The following is a 27,925-nucleotide window of genomic DNA, read 5'->3' on the forward strand; positions in this document are numbered from 1 at the left end:
CTAGAAGACATGCCGGGATCAGACTTCTTCTCCACATGGGATTTCACGGTGGAGCCCTACAACTTCGCCGGCGTATATTGCGACGGAGATAGGGTCATCGCTTTAAATCTCGGTGACCCGAGGGCCGGTTCGCCTGGTCTGACCGGACGCCTCGATCCTGCAATCGGAAAACTCTCCACTTGTTAACACCTAAAATATAATTCGAGGCAATCATGCCACGTGGTCAGAAATTACAAGGTCGGAATTTTGGGTCAACCCATGATCATTGGGGCGGAAGATTAATTTCTAATCATGGTGATCAGATTTAAGATTGAGAATTAAGAAGAGTGGAATTTTTAGGCCATTAAGACTGAGATGAGGTTTTGAGCTCATAACCGGCCATGATTGAGACTCTCGGTCTCATGGTCATGAGTTTTAAGCCAAAATCTTCTCAGTCAATATGGTCATGAACTTAGGCGAAAATCCTCTCAGTCTTCATGATCATGAGTTTTAAGCCAAAATCTTCTCAGTCACTATGATCATGAGAGTCTCAGTCTCATGGTCATGAGTTTAGGCCAAAACCTTCTCAGTCACTATGGTTATGACTTTCGGTCTCAATGGTCATGGTCATGAGTTTTAGGCCAAAATCTTCTCAGTCACTATAGTCATGAGAGTCTCAGTCACTATGGTCATGAGTTTAGGCCAAAACCTTCTCAGTCACTATGGTTATGACTTTCGGTCTCAATGGTCATGGTCATGAGTTTTAGGCCAAAATCTTCTCAGTCACTATAGTCATGAGAGTCTCAGTCACTATGGTCATGAGTTTAGGCCAAAACCTTCTCAGTTACTATGGTTATGACTTTCGGTCTCAATGGTCATGGTCATGAGTTTTCAGTCAAAATCCTATCTGTCACTATGGTTATGAGAGTCTCAGTCTTATGGTCATGAGTTTAGGCCAAAATACTCTCAGTCACAACTTTCTCAGTCACAACAGTCATGGTCATAAGACTCTCAGTCATAATGGTCACAATCCAAAATCTCTCCAAAGACTCATAACCAGCCATGATCAAGAGTCTCGACCGTTATTTCTCTCGGTCATAATGATCATAAGACTCTCGGTTATAATGGTCACGATCATGAATCTTAACCAAGATTTTTAGTCACTATGGCCATGATCAAGACTCATGACCAAATATGGTCATCATCAGGGGTCTCGGGTCATAATCACTTGAAGAATCTTTGGGGTAATTCAAATTAAGATCGGCTGTGAATCCCAATGATTTAAGAACCCAACAAGTCAAGTCTAAAAACGTGAAAAGAGCTTGAAATAGAAAAGGACAACTTGACCATGTCAGAGGTCTAGAGATTCAAAACCCCATATGGAAGGTTCTGACCTACATCTGATGAAGAAAGTCAGATTTGTCAGTAATCAGATGATGCCAAGCCAGTATACAGATCAAGCCAAGCATGACAGGTGCATAGAGCTAAAAATGGCTTGAAGACCAAAACCATCAAGCATGAAGGAATATGCACCATCTAGTCAAAAATACTATGTCAGACATACTTGTATCTGCCTATAGAGGGATGTGCAAGTCAGTAAACCTGGCTATCTCAGCAAGGTGGTTAGGTAAAATCACTTTCAACTTACAACCAATCAATTTCTAGAGAAACGGTTGAAAGGAACAACACTAGATAGAGGCTTCTATAAATACCCACTCAAGGCTTACAAGGAGGGGGTCCAAGACCATTTCTAAAGTTCAACCTTTAGCATTCATATCACTTAGCACTTAGCTTTTATTTCATCAAGTTCAGTTTATCACTTAGCTTTTATTTCAGCAAGTTTAGCTTAGCACTATCAGTTCAGTACTTAGTTTATCTTTTAGCATTCAATACTTTAGTTTCCATTTCAATCAAGAGTTTGTAATTCATTCATCATTGTAATCAGTCAAGTTCAATGAAGAAAGGTTTGTAGATTCAGGTATATTTATTGTTCAGTTTAAGTTACTTCTAATTGATACTCATCTTAAATGTTTAAAGTCCTTTCTTAAAGGCAATAGCAACCTTAAGGAGAGGGTCATTCATACTCTCCAACTTTCGCCTGAATCACCTTAGGTCGGTGACCCGACCCGATAGGAATAGTTTGGCAAGAAATATTCGAGTCCATCAGGACTCTGGCACGCCCGCGTTCTAGGTCAGCCATTCATTGGCTAGCGACCTCAGACCACTTTGTGAGCCAAACAACTTTGGTATGCCTGGTGGGACAAGTGTTTTATTCGTGAATGGTCGTCGAGACTAGGTCACAGACTCAGACTTCAGCTGGACAAGCTAACCCTCAAAGGGAAGATCAGGAAGAAAATCAGCCTGCTCCCATCATGCAAGATTCCGGGTCTGAGCATGAAGAGGGACATCAGGCCAGCCACCAAATGGCGGTCGAAAGTGTCAGCAATATGGTGACACGATTTGAAAGTAGAGTGGAGGCTTCCCAACGCCAAGTCGCTTGGGAAATCAACAAAAATATGGAGCCATTAGTGGCTTCATCCCACATGACTAATACTCAGCTCCAACAGCTGAATGAGGTGATTAATGCCTTAGTGACTCGTATTGATAGGTAGGTTATTGCTTAGCCGCCTAGGTTAGAAAACCAAAATGATAGACCCATGGACCAGTTTCCTCCTCAACAAGTTGGTCAACCAGAAAGAGGTGCCCAGCCACATCCCATGGTTAATGGTCCTCAACCAGTAGCTCCAATTCCACCACAAGTCCATCCAGTAGAGCAAGGAGTGAATGGTCACCAACAACCAAGATGGAGGAATCATGACCAACCTAATGGTCGACCTCCTCATTTTCAACCTCAAGTCTTGCCACCTCAGGCTGCGAACCCAGGGGGGCAAGAGGGACATAACCCTTGGCCCAATGTTCCTTTTCAGAACCAAGTCCCACCTATGGTCATGACTAGGGAACAATTGGCTGAGGTCATAAAAGAACAGTATGGACCAGCCTTAAAAAGGGCTACTCGACCTACTTTTAGGCACCCATTTCCTGACTGGATGAATCGGATGGATTTTCCCCAAAATTTTCGGGTGCCAAACTTTGTAACCTTCTCAGGAGAAGGCAACCAATCGACTCTTAAGTACATTAGCCATTTCACATTAAAATATGGGCCACTCAGTAACAACGATTGGTATAAAATGAAGCTATTCTCTAACACCCTCACTGAGACTACCTTCAAGTGGTATCTAAACTTGCCACCAAATTCTATCCATACTTGGCAACAGATGCAGGATGTGTTCCATGATCAGTTTTATAGGACATAACCAGAAGTCTCTATGTCCGACCTATCTAGGATCCATCAGTTGCCAAATGAGGATGTTTAGACATTTTTGGCTAGGTTTAAGAAGGCACGAAATAGGTGCCAACTTACTTTTCCTGAAGAAGAGTTTGTCAACTTGGTTCTTAGCGGCTTAGACTTTGAACTACAAAAGAAGTTCGAGGGTACTCATTTTGGAGATTTATTCCAATTAGCCGATAGGGTTACCAAGTATGAAAAAATCCTACGAGAGGAAAATGAGAGGAAAAACTCCTCTCGGGGCACCTATTTTAATGACCCTAATTATGAAATACACATGGTTTATACAGTATACGATGACCTAGAGGTCGATGCTGTTGAAATTATTTCAAAAAAACCATATTTATGTAAAGCTTTAGCTAAGCCCTTAGAGACTGTTAGCGGTGTTCAACCCTCATCATCTTCAGCCAAAAGGAATATCTTTGAGGCTGGCAAACAATATGCTTTCGATATAAGTAAAACAGAGCAAATCTTTGACCACCTGTTGTCTGATAAAATTATCAAAGTCACTGGGGTACATAAAATACCTTCAGCTGACGAAATCAACGGTCGAGAGTATTACAAATATCATCACTCCTGGAATCACGCAACTAATAATTATGTTGTCTTTTGTAATGTGATTCAGGCACAGATTGAGAAGGGGGCATGGAAGTTCCCGGAGAAGAAGAAAGAGGTGATGAGAGTTGACAGCGATCCATTCCTAGGCTTGGTCAGCAGTAACATGGTCGAAATCTCAATGGCCAGCAGGCCACGGAGAAGAATTGATTTTGAGGATACTTCAGCTAACAGAGAAAGCAAGGCTGAAGGAAAGAAACCAATGGTTAAGGAAACTCCAAGGTCTAAGGATGACTTAGAAAAAGAGTTGCCAGAGGCTCAACTGGCGTTGATCAAGCAAGGATTATGCTCTAAATGTAAGACAGACATTGGAAGGGACCGAGAGAGGTTCCATAGCGACACTTGGGGACGTCCTGGAAGTTCACGTCATGAAAACAGACCTAGGTCACCCTCGTCTAGGGTGCTTGTGACAAGTCGATTAACATGGCCTGATAGAAGGTCTAATACCAATGAGCATCACAAGCGAAGGCGAGAAGTGAACTCCAACAGTCGGTCAAGGAATCTTACTCATGCTGTCTGGAAGCCTAGGGAGCATAACTCAAATGTGGCTCGCTAGGCTGAGACATCAGTTAACCACCCAAACCATAGGCAAAGGATGGTCAAGCCACCAGTCATTGACGATGGTCGATGGTCAAGGGTGAGTCATCCAAAGTTCTCTAGGGTTAGGGATATCCCGCCAGCATTCATGACTCGCACTCAAGTAAGACGTTGGCAGCGGATGAAAACTGAGTTAAAAAGAATGGAAAAGAAATATTCAACTCCACAACCAGAGAAAGTGACTTTGCTTAGGAGAGAACCTATCAAGCAAGATTCAAAAAGTGATCCGAAAGGAAAATCCAAGGAAAATAGTGCAAACGGAAATGGAGGCATTGAAGAGAAATATGCATCTTCCTCTATGAGAGAAGCTGAAGATGAAGTAGGATTTGGTGATGATGAACTTGACCTGGATGACCAGGGTGATGGTTCAAAAGGTATCAAATTTGGTTCATTTGAAGGAATTGTGAATTGCAATATGGTTCTTACCTTGCCTCATATTTTTGAGGCTAAGCCTGATCAACCCTCCGCCATGGAAGGAGACGTCGAGGTGATCGATGATGAAGGCCAGGAAGTTCCGGAGATTGTTGAGAACCCATCTGAGTCGATCACCGAAGATAAGAAACAGAAAGTCGCTGTGATAAGAGCTAAACCACGAGATGATGAGTCAATGACTATTGGGAGAGATCAGGCGGCTAGGGTGATTTTTGAGAAGCCTTCTGCGGCGATGTCTCAACACTTGAAACCACTCTATATCAACACTATGAGGTTGCTGCAAAAAACGGAAGATGACTTGATTCCCATTGACTTGGCAGTCAGTAATTTCACGGGGGGCAGAGCCAGGACCAGAGGGGTGGTCACCTTGGAAATGATAGTTGGAAAATGTAAGACCATGCCTACATTCTTCGTGGTCGACGCAAGGGCGGCTTACAACGCTTTGATTGGGCGTGATTGGTTACACCCACATTTCTGCATCCCTTCTACCCTCCACCAGTTTATGATTTTTTGGGATGGGGATGAAATCCAAGTCATATGGGGAAACAATAAGCCTTTCGAAGCTCGGGTCCATGTGGCTGATGCAATTTTATATGAGGAGGAAATGGGTCCTGTGAGGCTCATTGGTTGTGACAAGTATGGCAAGCCTGAGAAGGCGACGATGAGGAAAAATCTGATAGACGGGGACTTATCCGATTTATTTAAGGAACTATCAAGGCCAAGTGTTATCTACGAGCCAAGGCCGATAGTTGAAGTTGATGAACAACAGGTTGTTAATGGACCAAGCCCAAAAGGAAAAGGAGAAAATGCTCGCATTTAAAGCTAGCATGGCACGACTGAGAGCATATCTCGCCGAAAGACGGGCAATGTTATGGAGTGATATGTCGGCCAATATGGCCGAAATCATAGAAGAAGATAAGTCAGGGGATTGTCGAGATGTTATTCAGTTAGAAGAACAAGATGCAGCTCCAGCCAAGTGATCGGTTAATCAACTATACATCAACCTTCGCAATAGCACGAATCATTGTAAAATAGGGCTATTGGTCGGGTAAGAACCACTGGAACTGCGCTAATCTATGGCAACCTAAGTGTCTAGAGTCATTTTAGAGTGATAAGGTGTAATAAAGAGTTGTTGATTGGTTTGTCACTAAGCTAGAAATGTAAAGATGCATAAAATAATAAATGGAAGGAGATTAAAAGGAGTGAAACTTAGGTGGAGAGGACTAAGGAAATGAATCCAACACACACCTCATAAACATGCTAGCTTGCAATTAACTTGGGGAGCTACTTATGTAAATGACCATGATATGTAGAGATGCATGATAACTACACTATCTTCAAGAAGTTCATACAATCAAGAGCTAAGTATAAACTATCTAAGTATAATCCCCTAGGAATGGCCTATCAAATCCCTTACTTTGTATAGTAAATGCACACGTAATCAAAGACTAAGTATAATCTATCCACGGTTGGTATGAACCATCTACTTAATTACATTAAACTAGGGGTGTAGTATGGTTCATCGTTCCTAGGAATGGACTATCAAAACCTTCACAAGACATGCCAAGAAAACCATTTCATAATCTCATCTCCATTCCCACTATGAAGATGCAAGCTATAAAATCATGAGAGAATATAACCTAAAACAAGATGATAAAACTCAACATAATCATTAATAGAAATTAAGATCCATTACAACATGTGTAGAGCTCTAGATTATGAAAAATACCACATACATACTTCATTCCCCAAATTAAGAACAAAACTAGAGTATGCTTACAAGGGAGGCTTCATCACCTCCCTAGAAGAAGAGTTAGTTACCCATTGGAGCCTTAGAATGAAGAAGAAGCTTGAACTCCATCTCCAATTTTCGAGCTCCCCTTTGTTAGCTTGAAGAACCCCTTTCTTTTCTCTCCTCTCTCTCCTCTTATCTTGTAAAAAATGAAGGATATGAATGTGTGGCCTTTGGTTGCCTTTTGTCCTCCAACAAAACCCTCTCTCTCTTCCAAAAAACATCCCCAACCACCTCATTAATAGGGAAATCCAAAGTTGGAAATTTCAGAGCACAAGTGGGCTGTCTCGTGGAGCAAACTGCCCAAATTTCGAGTGCTCAAAATAGGGCCTCGAGCACTCGAATTTAGTGTAAAAAGCTCCATGCTTCACTTGCTCCGTCCAGACCTACTTTGATGAAATGGCCATAACTTTGCGCTCCAAACTCTGAATGAAGAACCGTTTAAAGATTTGGAGAGCTGATTCAGAGCTTTAAAAACTTCATGTTTTGATGAAGACCCAAATCTCAAGTCTGGTTGGTCGAAAATGGGGAGAAAGGCAGTACTTCAGTGCTGCCAGGCAATTCTGCGAACCTCTGGTAACAAGGCTATAACTCTCTGCTCCGAGCTCCGAATGATGAACCGTTTGAAGATTTAGAAAGCTAATTCAGAGCTCTAAATCTTTCATGTTATGATGGAAGTCTAGTTCTCGAGCTTTCTGGGTCAAAATGGCGAGTAAAGTCCTGACTCCACTGCTGATCTCGTGAAGCAATCTGCCCTAATTTCGAGCACTCGAAATAAGGCCTCGAGCACTCGAAAATTGGCCAGAATGCCTTATGCTTGGTTTGCTCTGCCCGGACCTACTTTGGTAAAACGGCCATAACTTTGTGCTATGAACTCCAAATGATGAACCGTTTGATGATTTGGAAAGCTAATTCAGAGGTCTAAAAACTTCATGTTTTGGTGGAGATCCAATTCTCAAGGATGGTTGGTCGAAATTGAAGAGCAAGGCAGAAATTCATTGCTGCCAGGCAGTTCTGAGCACCTATGATAAGAAGATCATAACTCTCTGCTCCGAACTCCGAATGATGAACCGCTTGAAGATTTGGAAAGCTGATTCAGAGTTCTAAATATGTCATGTTATGAGGGAAGTCCAGTTATTGAGTTTTCAAGGTCAAAATGGTGAGCAAAGTCCAGGTTCCACTGCTGCCAGAAATTCAGCATTGTGACCTTTGATGTTCAAAACTCCACAAAGCATCCTTCTTGCTTCTTTTTGGCCAATGAACCTGAAAATACGCAAAACGTGCATATGAAGGTAATCTACATAATTAAACAAACAATGGACTTAAATAATGCAATTAAGGGCGCTTGAATATGCAATATTCGGCGCTTATCACACCCCCAAACTTACATTTTGCTAGTCCCTTAGCAAAACCAAAATGAATACTTCAATGAAAATACAACCATGGGCATGCTACCACAAAAATATCATCCATGGTGAAATGAAGTACAAACATAGCTCAAATACAATTTGAAACAACAAAGAACTGGAGATGGGGTCATTGGAAAGACTACCTTGCATATATGAAGCATTGATACAAAAATTGGCTAATTACATTTCCACATACATGCATCAACATCAAAGTCTATATAAATAACTCAATTATCATCTCTTGAATGGAAATCAACTCTAGCTTCAGTGAAAGTGAATTGGATTCTCAACATGCGGCTTTTACTTTCTTTTCCAATTCTAAAGCACAAGTTTTCAAATCATTGAATTCCCCTTTAAATGAGGTCCCTAAGGCATGATTTTATTTACAAGACAACTTTTGTTGCTTGTTGATAATTTATTGTAACTCAGAAGTGAAACATAAGATGATTGTGCAATGCTGAAGTCCCTTAAGCTTTCTAACCAACCTATGTAGCAAGCGTTAGGCCAACAACTCCCAAACCAGATGACTTTAGGGTGTTAAGTGTAGAGACACTCCAAAGGGCTTAATAGCTCAAGTTGGAAAGGCTACGAACTCTAGCGAACCATGTTTATTACAATTTTTTTGACTGACCATGCAATGTTAAAGTCCTTTAAGCTTTCTAACCAACCCTTGTAGCAAGTGTTAGGCCAACAACTCCCAAACCAGATGGCTTCAGGGTGTTAAGTGAAGAGACACTCCAAAGGGCTTAATAGCTCGAGTTGGAAAGGCTACGAACGTCAACTGGTCATTTTTTCTTTCTTTCTCAGTTTTTTTTTTTTTTTTTAGACAACTTAAATCATGCCAAAGATATTTATCTATTAGGTTCATCAAATCAGATTAACTAGGCCAAGGTCAAGGTCGATTAAGTTGCATGCCTCACAGTTAAGTTTCCAATGTGCATCTGTGCATTGTGAAGCTTAAAAGAGTGTCAAATCCAGCAAGAATCTAATTGAGACATTTATACAGACTAATTTGAATCCACATGATCATTTCAACTCAAATTTTTCTTTATTTTCAAAAATGTCCATTGCTTCTATACACAAGATATTAAACATATGCTTTGTCTCCGACAAGTTCCAAGTTATACTATCATTCCTTAGCAAAAATTTATGAAACCAAAAATGCATAAATGCACCCCCAAACTTGAATGTCACATTGTCCTCAATGTGAGAAGACAAGTAAATCAAAATAAGAGCAAAAAGGGGGGAAAGGAACAATAATACCAAGTGGAGTGACGACGACGTAAATGTTCAGCCATGTGAGTGCGCAACGGCTTCCCCCAAACTTGGATATGAAGACCTATCAAAACACAACTAATGTACACAAGTAAAAGCATAGGTCTCGTAAGAAAAACCAAAACAGAAATTAAAACACTAACCTAAATTTTAGTGCAAGATAAAAAATCCAAACAAAAGACAAATGCTGACATTAGCCATAAGCGTAAAATGCAAAACAAAATAATGCCAAAAAATTTATTTATTTATTTAGTATTATTATTATTATTAGTACTATTAATTTCTGTAGGAAAACAGATGGTGGAAGATGCCGAGAGATGTGTGCATGCAGGAGGGGTGCCCGAGCATGGTGGTGTTGGGTTGTGGGTTTGGTTGGTTGATGTTGGGGTTGAGAGGAAGGATGGTGGAAGAGAGAGAAGTTGGTTTGCATGGTTGGCTGCGAGAGGCTGGTTTGTGGTTGATGGGGTGGTGTTGAAATACATGCATGGTTTATGGAGATGAGGTTATGGGGTTGGTGTTTTGGGTTGCAGAGAGATATGCCGAGAGTGGTTGGTTTGGGGATTGGAGGTTGGTTGCTTGGGGGTGGTGTGTGCATGGTGTTGAGGGGGTGGTTGTGCTGTGGAGAGAGAGAAATGAGATGAGGAAGGTTGGTTTGGTGTTTGATGCCGAGGGAGTGAAGGGAATGGAGAGAAGCCGAGAGGAAGGAAATGCATGAGGTTGGGAGGTTGGTTGTGAGGGCTTGGAATGTGAGGATGGTGTATTGTGCTTCACACTTCGAGCACTCGAAATGGGACTTCGAGTGCTCGAAGTCTTGGCAGTGAGTGAGGGAAAGGTTGAAGAGGTGTAGATTGGTGATGGTGGGTTGTGGAATAAGAGAGAGTTGATGAGGGATGGTGGTGGCTTGCATGGTGTACATGCATAGAGGTGTGCATGGGTGTGGGTGGTGTGCTTGAGGGCATGCATGGTGAGAGGTTGGTGGGTTGGAGTTAAGGTGGCCGAGAGTGAGAAGCCGAGAGTGGTAAGAGAGAGAGAGAAGGTTGAGGATGATGCCGAGAGGGGTTGGGTGGGGGTTCTTGAAGGTTGGTGGTGGATTTGTGGAAGTGCCGAGAGGGTGGATGGTGTTGGAGAGGGGTTGGTTGCAGGAGGCATGGTTTATGGTTTATGGTTTGATGGAGAGAGAGGCTGGTTTGGTTGGTGCTGCGGGAGAGTGCTCGAGCACTCTCCAGGTGGTTGCATGGGAAGGGTTTGATGGGGAAGTTGCATGCCTGCATGGAGCTTGCATGCATGCATGCATAGGTGGGAATGGGTTGTGGGTTTTTGGTTGGCCAAGAGGTGGAGTTGGGTGGTGCCAAGAGGATATGAGTGAGTGAATGCAGGTCGTGGGGTTGTGTTGAGTGGAGTACTGAGAGGTGGGAGGTGATTGGAGGGTGGAGTTTGTGAGGTTGAGGTTAGTTGATTTTGAAGGTGGCTGGTTGAGGGGCATGCATGCATGGGCTTACATGCATGCAGGGCATGGAGTTGGATGTTGGAAGTTGAGGTTGGTTGATGCTTGGTTCGCATGGTTGAGGGGGGTTTGTGGAGGAGAGGGAAGATTGTGATGGAGGTTCGAGCACTCGAAATTGGGATTCGAGGGCTCGAAATGGAGACCGTAGCTGCAAATGATGTGCTGAAATTGGAGTGCAGCTACGAGCACTCGAACTTGGATTTTTAATACTCGAAATTAGGACAGTGGTGCATGCAAGATTGGAGGCATCAGCGAGCACTCGACAAAGACAGTAGATTGCTCGAAATTGGATCAGTAGGCTCGAAAATGAAGAGGCTTATGAGATGAAATGTTGAGCACTCGGAATGAGTGCTAGAGCCCTCGAACCGGAGGCAGTGAGCATGCTAGGCGGATGAAATCACTGGGAAGGATTTTTTAACAATTGCAACATTATGTCAATGGAAAATTTTCCAAGCTTGATACATTGCAACATGATGCAAAATGGATGAATTTCTCAAAAATGAAATTTTCAAGCTTGGCATGCATGGGAAGAAATGGAGACTTTGTATTGGAAAATCATTGGAAACTTTGCATGCTATTCCAATCCAATGCATGGATAGATTTTTAGGAAAATTTTGAAAACTTTGCATGCCATTCCATGCATCAAAAATTTTTCATGTCATTCCCATGCATTGAAAAATCATTGCAAGCAGCAGCTTCAATTCAAGCCATGCATGGAAAATTTTAAAACTTTGCACATTATTCCAATCTAATGCATGGATGGATTTTTGAAGCTTTGCATACATGGAAAGAAATTGAAATTTTGCATGGGACAATGCATGGGGAATTTTGAAAATTTTTCAAACATTGCAAATGCATGGAAAAATTTTAAATAGTGCAAGAATTTCAATGCATGGATGATTTTGCGAAAATTTTCAAGAATGCATTACAAATGAGACATTATGCACATGAGTAGCATTCCTAAGATCTGATTAAATTGCTAGGAAGCGATGGAAATTTTCGGGAATGAAAATTAGAGTTGAGAAGGTCTAAGAAAAATCAAATTTTTGGCTTTTCTAAACCGTTTCCCAGAAAATTTTGCAAGGCACGAGCAATTTCAAAGAGAAGGAAGCTTGAAAATTGAAAGAATTGCTTCCCTTGTTTTGCTAAATTTAATGTCGATAGCTAGACGAAGTTAGAGCAGGTACTAATCCTCAAAAATCTCGATAGCTAGACACACCGAGATCAGGTTAGTCCTTCTTACCCTATACCATGTCTCTCAAGAGATTCAAGCTTCCCCAAATAGGATAATTCTTTTAAAAGCGAAGGAGGAAGAGCTTGAAGACAAAAGTGGAAAAGAGGTAGCGGAAAGACCTCAACCCACTCTTCATCCTCAATGAAAAACTTTGGATTATGGGGCTTATTTGGATTATGGAAAGATGGATTAGGTGAAGGTGCACCAAGCAATGACTTATGAAGGGTCATATTGAGCACGGGAATGCTCAACAAGTTATCCTTCAGACTTTCAACATCCTCCTCACACTTCTCCGGCGGTTCGGGCTCAATAGCTTGAGATAACTCAGGAGAAGGAATGAGAGGAAGTGCAAGCTCCCAAGAGAGGGATACATTTGATGTTGATAAAGGAAGAGAATGAATAGGAGGGATATCAAGCAAATAATTGACCTCGCAAACAGAATTGGCAACATCAAAATCCTCATAATTAAAATGAGCTAAGCATGTTTTTAGAGGATCCTCCATTAAAGGAGATGCATCAAGCAAGGGATTATGTAGGGGCTGTGCTGGATTTTTATAGGATACAATCTCATCATCATTAATTTCCTCATTTTAAACCACAAATTCTTCAATTTTTTGTGTGGCGACAATTTGATCTTCACCCACTATTTCTTCATTTTCACATGCGGTAACCACTTGAACATTCTCGTGATGAAAATTACTAGAAGTAAACTCATCATTCACAGAATTCTCTTTTGGATTGACCACAAGTTCAATTGGAAATTCTTCTTCCTTATCCTGATTGAGAACATCAACCATTTGTTGAATTTGGGCTATCTGGTCATCTAAATCAACTCTAGATTGGGAATGAGAATAGGCGGTGGATTGCATGCTAACAATGTCATCCAACATTTGCTTGTTGCACTCCATTATTTGCGTATGCATAGACTCTATCATTTGTTCGTTGGCAGCTATTAACTCATCCAATGGAGACGGTAGAAAAGGAGAAGAAGAGGGCTGGAAATAATGATCATTGGGTTGAAAATTGGAGTGAAAATGTTGCCCAAGAGATTGTGGGGCTGAATTTCCTATGTCATGCCACAAGAAGTTTTGATGATCTCCTGAACCCGAGTTATAACCATTGAAGTATGGATCACTACCCGGTTCAGAGAAATTTGCATTTGGTTGCTCTAGATAAAAATCCGAGAATTGTCTCGTTGGAAGACAATCTCTTGTATGATGTGTATTACTAGAGCAAAAAACACAAAACGCATGTGGTGTGTAGAATTGAGTTGGGAGATAATTATTCTCCATCTAGGAGTAATTCAACAACACACAAAGCAATCAACACAAGACTTCATCACCATAACCTCCACATATGATATTCCCTTTCTCCTCAATTATCAAGACAAAAATTAAATTGGCCACGACAAGGACCGATGCTTGAACACGAAATTAAAACAGGATAAGAGCCTCAACAAGGGCTTCACAACTAAACTAAAACTAGATTTAACACATGCACAATATTCACAACTCGAAACTAGAAGTCACGAGACTTACCTGGGGTCCTCTAGACTTACAATTTGCTAGCATTCCCACGGCGAGCTTCGAGTCCCTAGAATCTTACAACACTTAAAACACAAAGATAGTCAAAACACATAAGGAATATTCACAAGACACAATATTCACAATCAAACTAAAATTAACCCTAAACTTTGGTTGCTAAACCATTTGCAGTCCCCGGCAATGGCGCTAAAAATTGATCGGTTGATCAACTATACATCAACCTTCGCAATAGCACGAATCATTGTAAAATAGGGCTATTGGTCGGGTAAGTCGAACCACTGGGACTGCGCTAGTTTAAGGCAACCTAAACGTCTAGAATCGTTTTAGAATGATAAGGGGGAATAGGGTTTTTGCTTGGTTTGTCACTAAAGCTATGAAATTAAGATGCATAAAACAGTAGATTGCAAGGAATATAAAGAGGTGAAATGCAAGTAGAGAAGACTAGGGAGATGAATCCGTCTCCATCCCTATACACATGCTAGATTAGAACTAATTAAGGGGAAAAATAACATATAATGGTCAAGAATTACATAACAACACATGGTTGCCATGTAATTGATCAAGAAGTACATTAAGTCTCAAACAAGTATAATCTATCAAAAGGGTAAACATGCTTAGACTACCTAACTAAAGTGTAGCTTATACACATTTACTTAAATGAAAGACTATCAAGTTCTTGACAAAATGATGAAGCACATGGAGCTAGAGATTAAGCATACACCATCAAAGGATTTCCAAAGCAATGGTCTATCAAAGTCACCTATCAACATGCCATGAAACCATTTCATAACCTTGTTCCCATTCTCACCATGAAAACTCAAGCAATAAGATTCATACAAGACATCACCTAACAATCAAGATAATGAACTTGAAGAAATCAACCATACATATATAAACATTCATTACAACAAATGAAAGGCTCTTAGTTATGAAAAAGACCATAGAAATATACATTACAATCCACCAAAATAGACTACCCTAGGACATGCTTACAAGAGAGGGACTTCATCACCTCCCTAGAAGAAGAGTTAGTTACCCATTGGAGCCTTAGAATGAAGAAGAAGCTTGAACTCCATCTCCAATTTTCGAGCTCCCTCCTTTAAGCTTTAAGAACACCTTCTTTTCTTGCTCTCTTCTCTCCCTCTATCTTGTTAAAAATGAAGGATATGAAATGTGTGGCCTTTGGTTGCCTTTTGTCCTCCAACAAAACCCTCTCTCTCCTCCAAAAAACATCCCCAACCACCTCATTAATAGGGAAATCCAAAGTTGGAAATTTCAGAGCATAAGTGGGCTGTCTCGTGGAGCAAACTGCCCAAATTTCGAGTGCTCGAAATAGGGCCTCGAGCACTCGAATTTAGTGTAAAAAGCTCCATGCTTCACTTGCTCCGCCCAGACCTACTTTGATGAAATGGCCATAACTTTGCGCTCCAAACTCTGAATGACAAACCGTTTAAAGATTTGGAGAGATGATTCAGAGCTTTAAAAACTTCATGTTTTGATGAAGACCCAAATCTCAAGTCTGGTTGGTCGAAAATGGGGAGAAAGGAAGTACTTCAGTGCTGCCAGGCAGTTCTGCGCACCTCTGGTAACAAGGCCATAACTCTCTGCTCCGAGCTCCGAATGATGAACCGTTTGAAGATTTAGAAAGCTAATTCAGAGCTCTAAATCTTTCATGTTATGATGGAAGTCCAGTTCTCGAGCTTTTTGGGTCAAAATGACGAGCAAAATCCTAACTCCACTGCTGATCTCGTGAAGCAATCTGCCCTAATTTTGAGCACTCGAAATAAGGCCTCGAGCACTCGAAAATTGGCCAGAATGCCTTATGCTTGGTTTGCTCCGCCCGGACCTACTTTGGTAAAACGGCCATAACTTTGCGCTCTGAACTCCAAATGATGAACCATTTGAAGATTTGGAAAGCTAATTCATAGGTCTAAAAACTTCATGTTTTGGTGGAGATCCAATTCTCAAGGATGGTTGGTCGAAATTGAAGAGCAAGGCAGAAATTCATTGCTGCCAGGCAGTTCTGAGCACCTATGATAAGAAGATCATAACTCTCTGCTCCAAACTCCGAATGATGAACCGCTTGAAGATTTGGAAAGCTGATTCAGAGCTCTAAATATGTCATGTTATGAGGGAAGTCCAGTTCTTGAGTTTTCAAGGTCAAAATGGCGAGCAAAGTCCAGGTTCCACTGTTGCCAGAAATTCAGCATTGTGACCTTTGATGTTCAAAACTCCACAAAGCATCCTTCTTGCTTCTTTTTGGCCAATGAACCTAAAAATACGCAAAAACGTGTATATGAAGGTAATCTACATAATTAAACAAACAATGGACTTAAATAATGCAATTAAGGGCGCTTGAATATGCAATATTCGGCGCTTATCACCAAGCTAGAGGATCTGAAGGCCGATGTTCAGGATCCCTTATTGGAGATCAATTTAGGAGCAGAAGAAGAGCCTCAGCCAACCTACATAAGTGATCTTCTAGAACCTGATTTTAAAGCTGAACTGATCTTGTTGCTTAGAGAATATAAGGATTGTTTTGCTTGGAATTACACTGAGATGCCGGGATTACCAAGGCAACTAGTCGAGCATCGACTACCTATAAAAGAAGGTTTTAGACCGTTCAAGCAAGCGCCTAGACGTATGTCAACAGAAGTGACTATGAAAGTAAAGGAGGAAATTGAGAGGTTGCTCAAGGCAGGATTCATCCGGACCACAAGGTATTGCGATTGGCTATCCAATATTGTTCCAGTGGTTAAGACGAATGGAAAGATAAGGGTGTGCGTAGACTTCAGGAATTTGAATTCAGCTACTCCAAAAGATGAGTATCCAATGCCCATAGCCGATCAATTGATTGATGCAGCTGCCAAGAACGAGATTCTGTCATTCATGGATTGTCATTCAGGATATAACCAGATATTCATAGCAGATGATGATGTTAACAAGACGGCGTTCAGATGTCCGGGAGCTATAGGAACTTTCGAATGGGCAGTAATGCCCTTTGGTTTGAAGAATGCCGGAGCCACTTATCAACGAGCTATGAATGCAATCTTCCATGACATGATTGGGAAATTTATGGAAGTGTACATTGATGACGTAGTGGTGAAATCAGCGACAAAGGCGAAGCATCTGGCAGACTTAAGGAAATCATTCGAGAGAATGAAGGCTCATGGTTTGAAGATGAACCCACTTAAATGCGCCTTTGGAGTGACAGCAGGGAACTTTCTGGGGTTCTTGGTGCATCGTAGGGGTATCGAGGTCGACAAGAATAAAACTAGGACGATCATCGAAGCTCAACCACCTCGCAACAAGAAGGAGTTACAAAGACTGATTGGTCAAATCACATACTTGGCAAGGTTTATTTCAGACCATGCTGGGAAGATCCATACCATTTCTCCGCTTTTAAAGCTCAAATCAGAGGAAGACTTTTGATGGGAAAAGCATCACCAACATGTGTTTGAATCAATCAAGGAATATCTTGCTAACCCTCCTGTTCTCATGCCACCTAGGAAGAAACAGCCACTGAAGTTATATATTTCAGCTGCAGATGAGTCAATCGGAAGTTTGTTAGCCCAAGATAATGAAGTAAGGAAAGAACAGGCAGTGTATTACCTTAGTCGTATTTTGACACCGGTTGAGCGTCGATATACGCCAATCGAAAAAATGTGTCTTGCTTTGTATTTTGCTGCTCACATATTGAGAATATATATGCTACCTGTTTTACTTTATGTGATTTGTGCCCCTGATTTAATTAAGTATATGCTTTCTCGTCCAATAATTTCTGGACGAATAGGCAAGTGGTCTTTGGCCCTTATGGAATTCAGTTTCCAATATGTGCCTCAAAGGGCCGTAAAGGGCCAAGCACTTGCTGATTTCCTAGCTGACCATCCATGCTTGGATGTTGATCCGGGAGTCTATGATGCAATGGAGTTATGTGCTATTCAACTAACTCCTTGGACTCTAATCTTTGTCGGATCAAGCGCAAATGATGTCGGGGGAGCTGGAGTTGTAATAATTGCACCAAATGGCAGGAAAACAACATATTCTTTCTTTCTAGATTTCAAATGTTCTAACAATCAAGTAGAATATGAAGCTCTAATTATCGGTCTGGAGATACTCTTAGAAATGGGGGCACAGACCGTTGAAATCATAGGTGATTCAAGTCTAGTGATCGGTCAGTTGTCCAGCAATTTCAGGTGCCAAAGTTGGCACCTCAAACCATTTCACTCTATAGCCATGCAATTACTACAAGAATTTGCAGATGTAAAGGTCAAACATGTTTATAGATCACATAACAAAGAGGCCAATGATTTGGCTCAAATAGCATCTGGCGTTAGGGTGCCAAAAGGAATAATGGAGAATTTGATTAGAATAAAGAAAAGATTATTACCCTCAGTCAAGGTAAGGGAAGAATTGTTGGCAGAGGTCTTTGCAATCGAGGTGGAGGAGGATATAGATGAGAATGATTGGAGAACACCAATCGTTAATTTTCTCAAAAATCCAGACCCTAAGGCTGATAAGAAGCTAAAGATCAAAGCTCTTAAGTTTGTAATGATTGATGGAGACCTATTCAGGAAAAGCATCAAAGATGACCTACTCTTAAGGTGTGTCAGTAAGAAAGAAGCCATAAAAGTAATGGGAGAGACCCATGAAGGGATATGTGGTGCTCACCAAGCTGGAATAAAAATGAAGTGGCTGATTAGAAGGTGCACTTATTACTGGCCTGGGATGCTTAAAGATTGCATCACATACGCCAAAGGATGTCAAACATGTCAAAGGCATGGGCCAATCCATAGAGCCCCGGCGATTGAATTACAACCAATCATAAAACCATGGCCTTTTAGAGGCTGGGCTATGGATTTGATAGGGAAAGTTTATCCACCTTCTTCTAAACAACATTGTTTTATCATTGTGGCAATTGACTACTTTACCAAGTGGGTCGAAGCGGTGCCCATGAAGTCAGTGCACCAAGAAGATGTGATTCGGTTTATCAAGCAACATATTAATCATAGATTTGGGATCCCAGAATCAATCACAACTGATCGAGGTTCAGCCCTTGTTGCCAAAGAAGTGCAGGTATTTGCAGCAGAGTACGGGATCAAGCTCCTAAACTCAACCCCTCACTTTGCACAAGGAAATGGTCAAGCCGAGTCGTCTAATAAGACGCTAAAAGGCATCATTAAAAAAATGGTGGAAGATAACCCTAGGGTGTGGCATGAACTGTTATCAGAAGCACTTTGGGCATATAGGACTTCTCAACGGTCAAGCACAAGTGTGACTCCATTCATGCTCACCTATGGTCATGATGCAGTTTTGCCTATGGAAGTGACTGTGTGGTCAATGAGATTCGCATTACAAAACAATTTGACCCCTATTGAATATAATGAGTCTATGCTGATCGAATTGGAGGACCTAGATGAAGTAAGGTTAAGGGCTCTTGACCACATACAAGTTCAGAAGAGGCGATTAGAAAGGGCATATAACAAATATGTTAGGGCCAAAATCTTCGGTGAAGGTGACTTAGTTTGGAAGACTGTCCTCCCAATGGGTGTGAATGATCGAAAATATGGAAAATGGTCACCAAATTGGGAAGGTCCATTTATGGTTTACAAAGTCTTAAAAGAAGGCGCATATCATTTGCAAGATCTTGACGAGGAAATACACCCTCGACCGATTAATGGCCGATACTTAAAAACTTATTGTCCTACAATGTGGGAGACAATGGAGAATAAAACCAAAGATGGTTAAATAACCAGAAGCTATAGGGACATGCATTTCATTCATTGTCTTCATTGAGTACAAAAGTTTATAAGAGTCATTACTTATCATTTTCTTTGTAGATAAACAAAATGACTCCTGAGCTCATCCCACTCTTTCTTAGACATGGCCGTTTTTTCATCCTCTTTGGCCTTCTCAGTCCTCAGTCGAGAAATTTCTTTTGAGACCGATTTTCTCTACTGATTAATTTCCACATTCTTTTGATAAATCTCCTTCATCTGAACAATGAGTCCTTCTCTTGATCGTGCAGTTCCAGTTAATTCCATCTTAAGACGTTCTATCTCCCGTTCGATCTCTGCTGCTCTCTGGTTTTCCTTAACATTAGTTGATTTTAAGATCCGAAAATGGGAAACATTGTCTTTCTCTTGTTGAATAAAAGATTCTTGCTCCTGCAGCTTTTCATGGATCGTAGACGACAGCTCACCAGCCTTCTGAGAGGAGAGCTGAAAATCAGAGATGAGAGCCGAGAATCGACTCTGGACAGATTGAAGATGGTTTCTCTGTTCTTGACTTAAGTCATGATGATTTATTAAGACAGACATGGCATCGGTCACATCAGCAGCCAAACTTGGCATCTTAGAGAGGTCTCGGGACACGACGGCGACTAGTAATCTTTTTGCCCCCTCAACATCTGGCGGACGACTGGAAGATGTAGGCACAACAACTGGCTCACTCATCAAGGGATCTAGATCAAACCCAGCCACTATCTCGGAAAAGTAGGCATCAAAGTCATCGATCGTGCTATAAGTTTGAAGGGGCGGTTGGGACTGAGAATTTAAAACAGCCTGTGAATGAAAAGAATTTAGTAAAACAAGTCAAGGCTTGAATGAGAGAATAAATCATAAATACTCACACCAACTGGTGAAGGCCGAGTCACGTGGCCAAATGTGCGTTTGGCAGTAGACGCTGGTGCAGAGTAAGGGCTTGGAACTCTTGGTTGTGTGCCCGGAGTAACCTGCAAGAGAACAATGTTTCTGAATGCTTAACTTTGATAAAGATATACGGGAGATGTACTGAAAGATCATCTTGAAAATCACCTCAGCCCCATCAAACTGATGAAAGACAGTGTTTGGTTGAGTAGTGGCTTGTTGACACTCTACTCCACTAGTGCGAGGGTGATCAGCATTCGCAATGTCATCACAAGTGTTGATCCTATCTCTCGACAACGACCTAGCCGAGTGTGAAGAAACCTGTCCATAAAGATGCCATTAGAATCGACAAGGTACATTGATACTGGAAGTAAAAACAAAGCCTAATTACCTCACGGCTGGTAGAGATATTTGTCTCGACTGAGAAAGTCGATGGCATCAAGGGGTCAGGATTTTCTTCCTCCTCTTCATCGATCAGAGGTAAAGGGTTGGTGGTCCTGACTGACGTAACCTGTTTTTTTCCTTTCCCTACCCTGATCACCTGGAATACTATTGAGGTTAAAAAATGGGTATATAGGTGGTACATATAAGTAAGCTAAAGTTCTAATAGATTATGCTTTGAAGAATTCATAAGGAAAACTTAGGCCTCTTGGGGGGCACCACGTTTTCCTCGTCAGCCTCAGGCATTTCCGCCTCATGATCAGAAACTCCCAATGGGTCATAGAAGGCAACAGCTGCATAAAGGAAAAGATGTTTTTATGATCTAAGGCATAGAACTTGGTATTTATATATATGTAAGTATGAATGTGTACCTTCTTTGGACGACTTTGATTTTTTTGTCCTGCTGGGAGAACCAGGATTAGCCACACTGATCCCTTTTGATGGCTTGGTCAAGGCTCTTTGGGGTTTAATAAAAATGGAGGCAATCCTATTTGTTATAGTGCAAGAATCCTCCACCATAACCTCCACAATATGGTTTCCCTACCAGTAGTCAAAGGATGGAGAAGTATCAGGATTTTCCAGAAATGGCTGCAAAGAGAACTTATTACAGAGACGGTTAAACCGAGAGGATACTCTATCCACCGTTTCTTTTGAAGTGAAGATAACTCGTTCCAAGAAAGAAGTATTGAAAGATTGAAAAGGCGGAAGTGTAACAAGTTGGGTGAGACCAAATTATCTAGCAAATTGTGGGGGATTGTAATACTCCACCCTACACTTACTATTTGGAGAGCCCATTCTTGAACATCCATAAGAGATATCCCTAGCAATCAAGAAACTGGCCCAGGTTTGTGTATGTTCGTCTTGGCAACTCGGTGGAGCCTGGGTAGGGGGATAGGAAAGCCACAAAGGTCACCTCGGTCTAGGCGAGAATGGCAAGAAAAGATGACTGGCTCGGTATGCAGGGAGTTTGTAAAAGAAGGAGAACATGGTTTTGAACGATCTTTTTCCTGGTTGAATACGTGCATAATGATAGCCGGGGACAGGAACAGCGGTCGACAAGTCGAGATCGGGGTAAAGTTCAGGGAAATATGCGTATTCCCAAAGTTGTAACAGCCAGAATGGCCCAAAACAGGTTTTGAAGTTGGAAGCAACATATTCCCCGATGCCACGGTAAAGATAAGAAAGCAAAAAAGGAGCGAGAGCAAGTTTCTCGCCCGAGTGAAGAGCAAGGGCCAATTGAGTAAATTCCTTGGTGACTGTGAGCGAAGAAACGCAAAATAAGAACCTGTTCAGCCAGTACACCAAGAAAGAAATATGCTCGGCGATGGAAACCGAAGTTCCTTTACCCTTGCTGGCTTTAATAAAAGGGCCATAGGTAGTAATGCGCTCAGAAGCATCAAGTTTCTTTGGATATTCATAAGCTACTTCAAGAACGGTGAGAAGTGAATTTATTTATGTACCGTAAGGCCTAAGCCCGGTAAGAAAATAGATATCTTGCACCGTCGGGCCAATCATACCACACCAAAGATGGAAGGCATTAGTGGAACTCGACCAAAAAAAGAGTAATGAGATGAAAGCCTCCTTATCGATAGAGATTCGATTTTTTGAAAGAATGATGGCATCGTAAATGCCGACCTCCTTCCATAATGCTCCGTAGTGAGGTTCGACCCGATCAACCCAATCAATCCAGTCACTCTGAGGGATCGGGCAATTTCTGAAAAGGTTGGAAGAATCCACAGGATTAGAGAACTCGCGCTGAAATGGGAGTTGCTCTTCAGCTAAGGGACAGTAGGGAAGAAGTGAGGTTGGTGGACTATTTCTGAAGGCTGGAGCAAAGCCGATTCTAGGTGAGGAGTCAACACCTAGGACATTGGCTAACACTTCACTAGTGCTGAAAATATCTGTAGCTGATCGACGGTCGAAATCAATTATAAATCAACCCTCTTCACAATAGCACGAATCATTGTAAAATAGGGCTATTGGACGGGTAAGTCGAACCACTGGGACTACGCTAGTCTTAAGGCAACCTAAGTATCTAAAGTCATTTTAGAGTGATGAGGGGTTTATAAAGGGTTTGTGTGTTTGTCACTAAAATAAGAAATTAAAATGCATAAAACAATAGATTGCAATGAAATTGAAGAAGTGAGATACAAGTAGAAAAGACTAGGGAGATGAATCCACACTACACCCTAAGTACATGCTAGATTAGGTCTAAATTTGGGGATAAATAGCATATATGCAATGGTCAAGAAATATGAAACAACTCCGTTGCTTAATAATCATCAAGAAGTTCACTTAATCAAAACAAGAATGATCCATCAAAAGCTACCATAGTTGAACTACTTAAACTAAGGTGTAGAATCAAATACACTATCTCAAGCAAAAGACCATCAAGCTTTCAATCAAATGGTGAAGCACATGAAGGTAGGAATCAAGTATAAACCATCAAAGGAGGTACCTAAGCAATGGAATATCAAGTTTCAAAATCAACATGCCTTGAAAAACATTCACAGTCTATATTTTCATTGTCACTATGAAAATAAAAGCAATAAGATTGATCCAAGAATCATCAAAGATATGACAATGAACTTACATCAACCATTTACACATTAAAATTCATTACAAGAAGGAATATGCTCTTAGACTATAAAACTACCATACATTATACATTATAGTCCCCAAAAGTATAGCCTAATCTAGAACATGATCAAAAGAGGAGGCTTCATCACCTCCCTAGATAGAGGTTTAGCTCTCCATTGATACAAAAATGGAAGAAGAAGAAGAAGAATACAACTTCATTTTCGAGCTCTACTGTAGCACTCAAGAACACTCTCTTCCTTGCTCTCTTCTCTCTCCTCTAATCTTGTAAGAAATGAAGGATAACCTCTATGTGGTCCTCCCTCTCTCTTATCAAGCTCAAGTCCAGGCTCTCTCTCCTCCAAGGAACACCTCCAACCACTTCATAAAGAAGGAAGATGGCATTGAGGAAACTAATGTGCAAGTGGCTGAAATTGAGCCATTTCTGAGTGCAATCTGCCAGAATTTCGAATAAGCAACATGCAACTCTTGCTCATCTCTGACCCACTGTGGAAGAATGACCATAACTTTGTACTCCAAACTCCGAATGATGATCTGTTTAAAGATTTGGATAGCTGATTCAGAGCTTTAAAAACTTCATGTTTTGATGAAGACCCAATTCTCAAGTCTGGTTGGTCGAAAATGGGGAGAAAGGCAGCACTTCAGTGCTGCCAGGCAGTTCTGCGCACCTCTGGTAAGAAGATCATAACTCTCTGCTCCGAACTCCGAATGATGAACCGCTTGAAGATTTGGAAAGCTGATTCAGAGCTCTAAATCTTTCATGTTATGATGGAAGTCCAGTTCTTGAGTTTGCTAGGTCGAAAATGGCGACAAAAGTCAGGTTCTACTGCTGCTAGAATTTCAGAATTGGCACCCTTTTTGTTCAAAATTCCACAAGGCATCATTTTTGCTTCCTTTTTGCAATTTAACCTGAAAATGTACAAAAACATGCAAATGGAGATAATCTACATAAAATAATCAATTAATGGACTTTGTTAATGTAATTTAGGGCGCTTGAATATATAGTATTCGGCGCTTATCACACCCCCAAACTTACATTTTGCTAGTCCCTTAGCAAACCAAAATGCAAAGCTCAATGGAATGAAAAACATGGGAATGCTATAACAAAAATATCAACCATGGCAAAAATAAATATATACATAGCTCAAATACAACTTGGAACAGACAAAGAGCTGGAGACGGGTCATTGGGAAAACTACCATGCATATATGAAGCATTGATACCAAAATTGACAAAAACCATTTCAACATGCATGCATCAACATCATCGTCCATATAAATAACTCAATTGTCATCTCTTAAATGGAAATAACTCAAACTCCAGTGAAAGTGAATTGAATTCTCAACATGCGGCTTTTACTTTCTTTTCCAATTCCAAGGCACAAGTTTTCAAATCAATGAATTCCCCTTTACATGAAGTCCCTAAGACATGATTTTATTTTCAAGACAACTTTTGTTGCCTGTTAACAATTTATTATAACTCAAAAGTGAAACATAAAATGGTTGTGCAGTGTTGAAATCCTTTAAGCTTTCTAACCAACCTATGTAGCGAGCGTTAGGCTAACAACTCCCAAACCAGACGGCTTTAGGGTGCTAAGTGTAAAGACACTCCTAGGGCTTAATAGTTTAAGTTGGAAAGGCTACGAATTCCAACAAACCATGTTTATTACACACATTTTTTTGAATGACCGTGCAATGTTTAAGTCCTTTAAACTTTCTAACCAACCCATGTAGCAAGCGTTAGGCCAACAACTCCCAAACCAGACGGCTTTAGGGTGTTAAGTGTAGAGACACTCCATAGGGCTTAATAGCTCGAGTTGGAAAGGCTACGAACTTCAACTGGTCATTATTTTCTTTCTTTCTCATCTTCATTTTTTTTTTTTTTGACAACTTATATCATGCCAAAGATATTCATCTATCAGGTTCATCAAATCAGATTAACTAGGCCAAGGTCAAGGTCAACCAAGTTGCATGCCTCACAGTTAAGTTTCCAATGTGCATCTGTGCATTGTGAAGCTTATAAGAGTGTAAATCCAGCAAGAATCTAATTGAGGCATTTATACAGACTACATTATATTTTGCATGATTACTTCAAATTCAAATTTCTTTATTTTCAAAAATTCTCAATTGCTTCTATACACAAGGTATTAAACATATGTTTTGTCTCCGACAAATTTCAAGCTATACTATCATTGCTTTACAAAATAGTGATACCAAAATTATGCCAAAAATGCAATATTGCACCCCCAAACTTAAACTACACAGTGTCCTCAATGTGGACATGGGTTGAAGTTAAAGACAAAAAATGACAGAAAAATAAAAAGGAACAAAAATACCCAGGGGGAGGAAAAGGCATGGGGAGAAGAACCCCCAAACTTGAATTGGACTGCGCAACCTAGATAGCATCATGAAAAACAAAAAGAGACAACTACAAAAAGCATTAATAGCACAAGCATAAATACAGAAAAATAATGTACATAAAGTTAACAGAAAAGAGAGAATTTGCATTTTAAAAAGAGTTTACATGATTACAAAAAGAGCTGTACAGGGATCATGTCTACTAGAGCAACCTATACATAGCAAATTCTTACAGTGCAAAAGTAAAACAACAGATACAAGAGAAATATGTACATATGAAACAAAAAGATAAGGTCCAACACTCGCAGCAGCTATGGTCTAGAGGGAAAACGGGCGAGGATGGAATGGAGGAGAGACTGAGTCTTACGCCGGTCGGCCTGAGCCAAACGACGTTCCTCAGCTGCGACACGGCGGTCTTCAGCAGCAAGACGACGATCTTCTTCGGCACGGGAAGAAGTTGCACACATAGTCCGAGTGTACGCGGGCAAAGAATTTTTAAAACGATCCATCTGCTCATGAATACCGGAAATGCTAGTCCGGATGAAAGCCTGGTCCTGCTGAGAGTCGACCGGAGGCTCTAACCTTGCAGCGGCTGCGGCCGTAGAAGCATCCTCAGAAGGAGGAGGAGGTGGAGCTTGGATGAACAGGGGGGCAGCAGGCTGAGGGGTACTAGAATGGCTAAGAACATTGATCCACCGGCGCTTGGTAAAATTTTTAATCTTTTCGCCTTTTGGTTCATGGGGAGGAACAATGAAACCCTTGTGCTTTATGAGCTGAGTGATGAAAAACGGCAAAGGCAATTTCCGATTTTCAACTCACGGAACCCGTGCATTATGAGCGTCATGCCAAAACTTCATAAATGTTGTCCAAATGAGCTCCGGGATGGAGAACCATTGGCCTTGGTCCATGGCATATAAGGCTTGCAAAAGGAGGCCCCTACGCTCGGTGCTATGCACCAAAGGGCAGACATTGTGCTTGAAAACAGTGTCAATGAACCAGAGGCGTTCCGGAAGATTGGTTTTGCAGATAAAAGACCAGGGCCTATTAAGATCGTCAACATTGCCAATGGCGGCCACTACCTGCTCGACAGTCATATCATCGACCTGCTCATACAACGTATGGCCAGTAGGGTCCAAAAGGTCAGCGGGGCACTCAATGGGGCAACCAGAAGCCTGAATGATGTCAGTCATAGTGAATGCATAGGTGGTGCCATCAATGAATGTAGTGAGAGAAATGGGTGGCTCTTCAGGGCATTGGAGATTCTGGTAGAAGAGGCGCACTACACGGGGGTAGGCAACCTTAGCAAGGGGCGCGCAAATATGCTGCAAACGCCGGTTAGTCAATTCGGCTACAGCCCACGAAGTAGTGGGGACAGTGTCAAAGGCGCCCGTGAGCGGAAATGAGAGCTCGTAGTTGAGCTCTTTGCCAACCCAAGGATCACGTGGTCGCTCACGATTGACAGCACGGGCACCCGCAGAGGGTCTAGGAGGGCGAGAAGGACCGGCACGAGACATTTAGAGAGGTGGACTTGGTTGAGGAATTTCAGCGAGCACCTGGCGTGCACCACAAAAGAGAGAATGTGAAGAGGAGTGGGATGGAGGATCAAAACCCAAAAATTTTGTGCACAAACAAGGCTCTAGCATAGAGCAACATCAACAGCACAACAAAACCTCCTTAAAGGTATTTCCCATACTCCTCAATATGATCACAACAACTTAACTAAGAAAGTGAAAAGAAAAGATAGTAGAGGCATACCTTGAGAGAGAGTGTATCCTAGAGCAAGAATGACTCTATCCTAGGTCGGGGAGGGGTGGTGGTGATGGTGGGTTAAGGTGGTGTGGGGAATGTGGCCTAGGGTGGTGGAAGATTTGGGGTAAGGGGCAGTGGGTGGTGAGTGGTGAAGTGGTGGTTTTGGTTGGTTATGGTGAAGGTGGGTGAGGAGTTTCGGGTGAAGGGAGAGAGGGAGAAAGAAGTGGTGCTACAGCTGAGAGGGGGTGAGGTTGTGTGGGGGTTGGAGGAGAGAGAAAAGGTGGTGGGTTTGGTGGGGAAGGAGAGTGAGAGCTTGGTGTGGCTTGCAGCCGAAGAGATGAGTTGAAGTTGGAGTTGTGGTTTCGGGGTTTTAAAAGAGAGAGGGAAAGCTTAGCTTGAGCACTCG

At 41.5% G+C, this 27,925-nt stretch overlaps 1 pseudogene; it reads left to right on the forward strand.

The window, feature by feature from the left end:
• LOC132296002 (leucine-rich repeat receptor protein kinase MSP1-like) overlaps positions 1 to 27,925 on the forward strand; it is a 60,291-nt pseudogene continuing 32,366 nt past the window's right edge.

The sequence above is a fragment of the Cornus florida genome, unplaced genomic scaffold (assembly GCF_030987335.1).
Source record: "Cornus florida cultivar Cherokee Brave unplaced genomic scaffold, ASM3098733v1 CherokeeBrave_3.0.0_Hap2_Chr02, whole genome shotgun sequence".
Classification (NCBI taxonomy): domain Eukaryota; kingdom Viridiplantae; phylum Streptophyta; class Magnoliopsida; order Cornales; family Cornaceae; genus Cornus; species Cornus florida.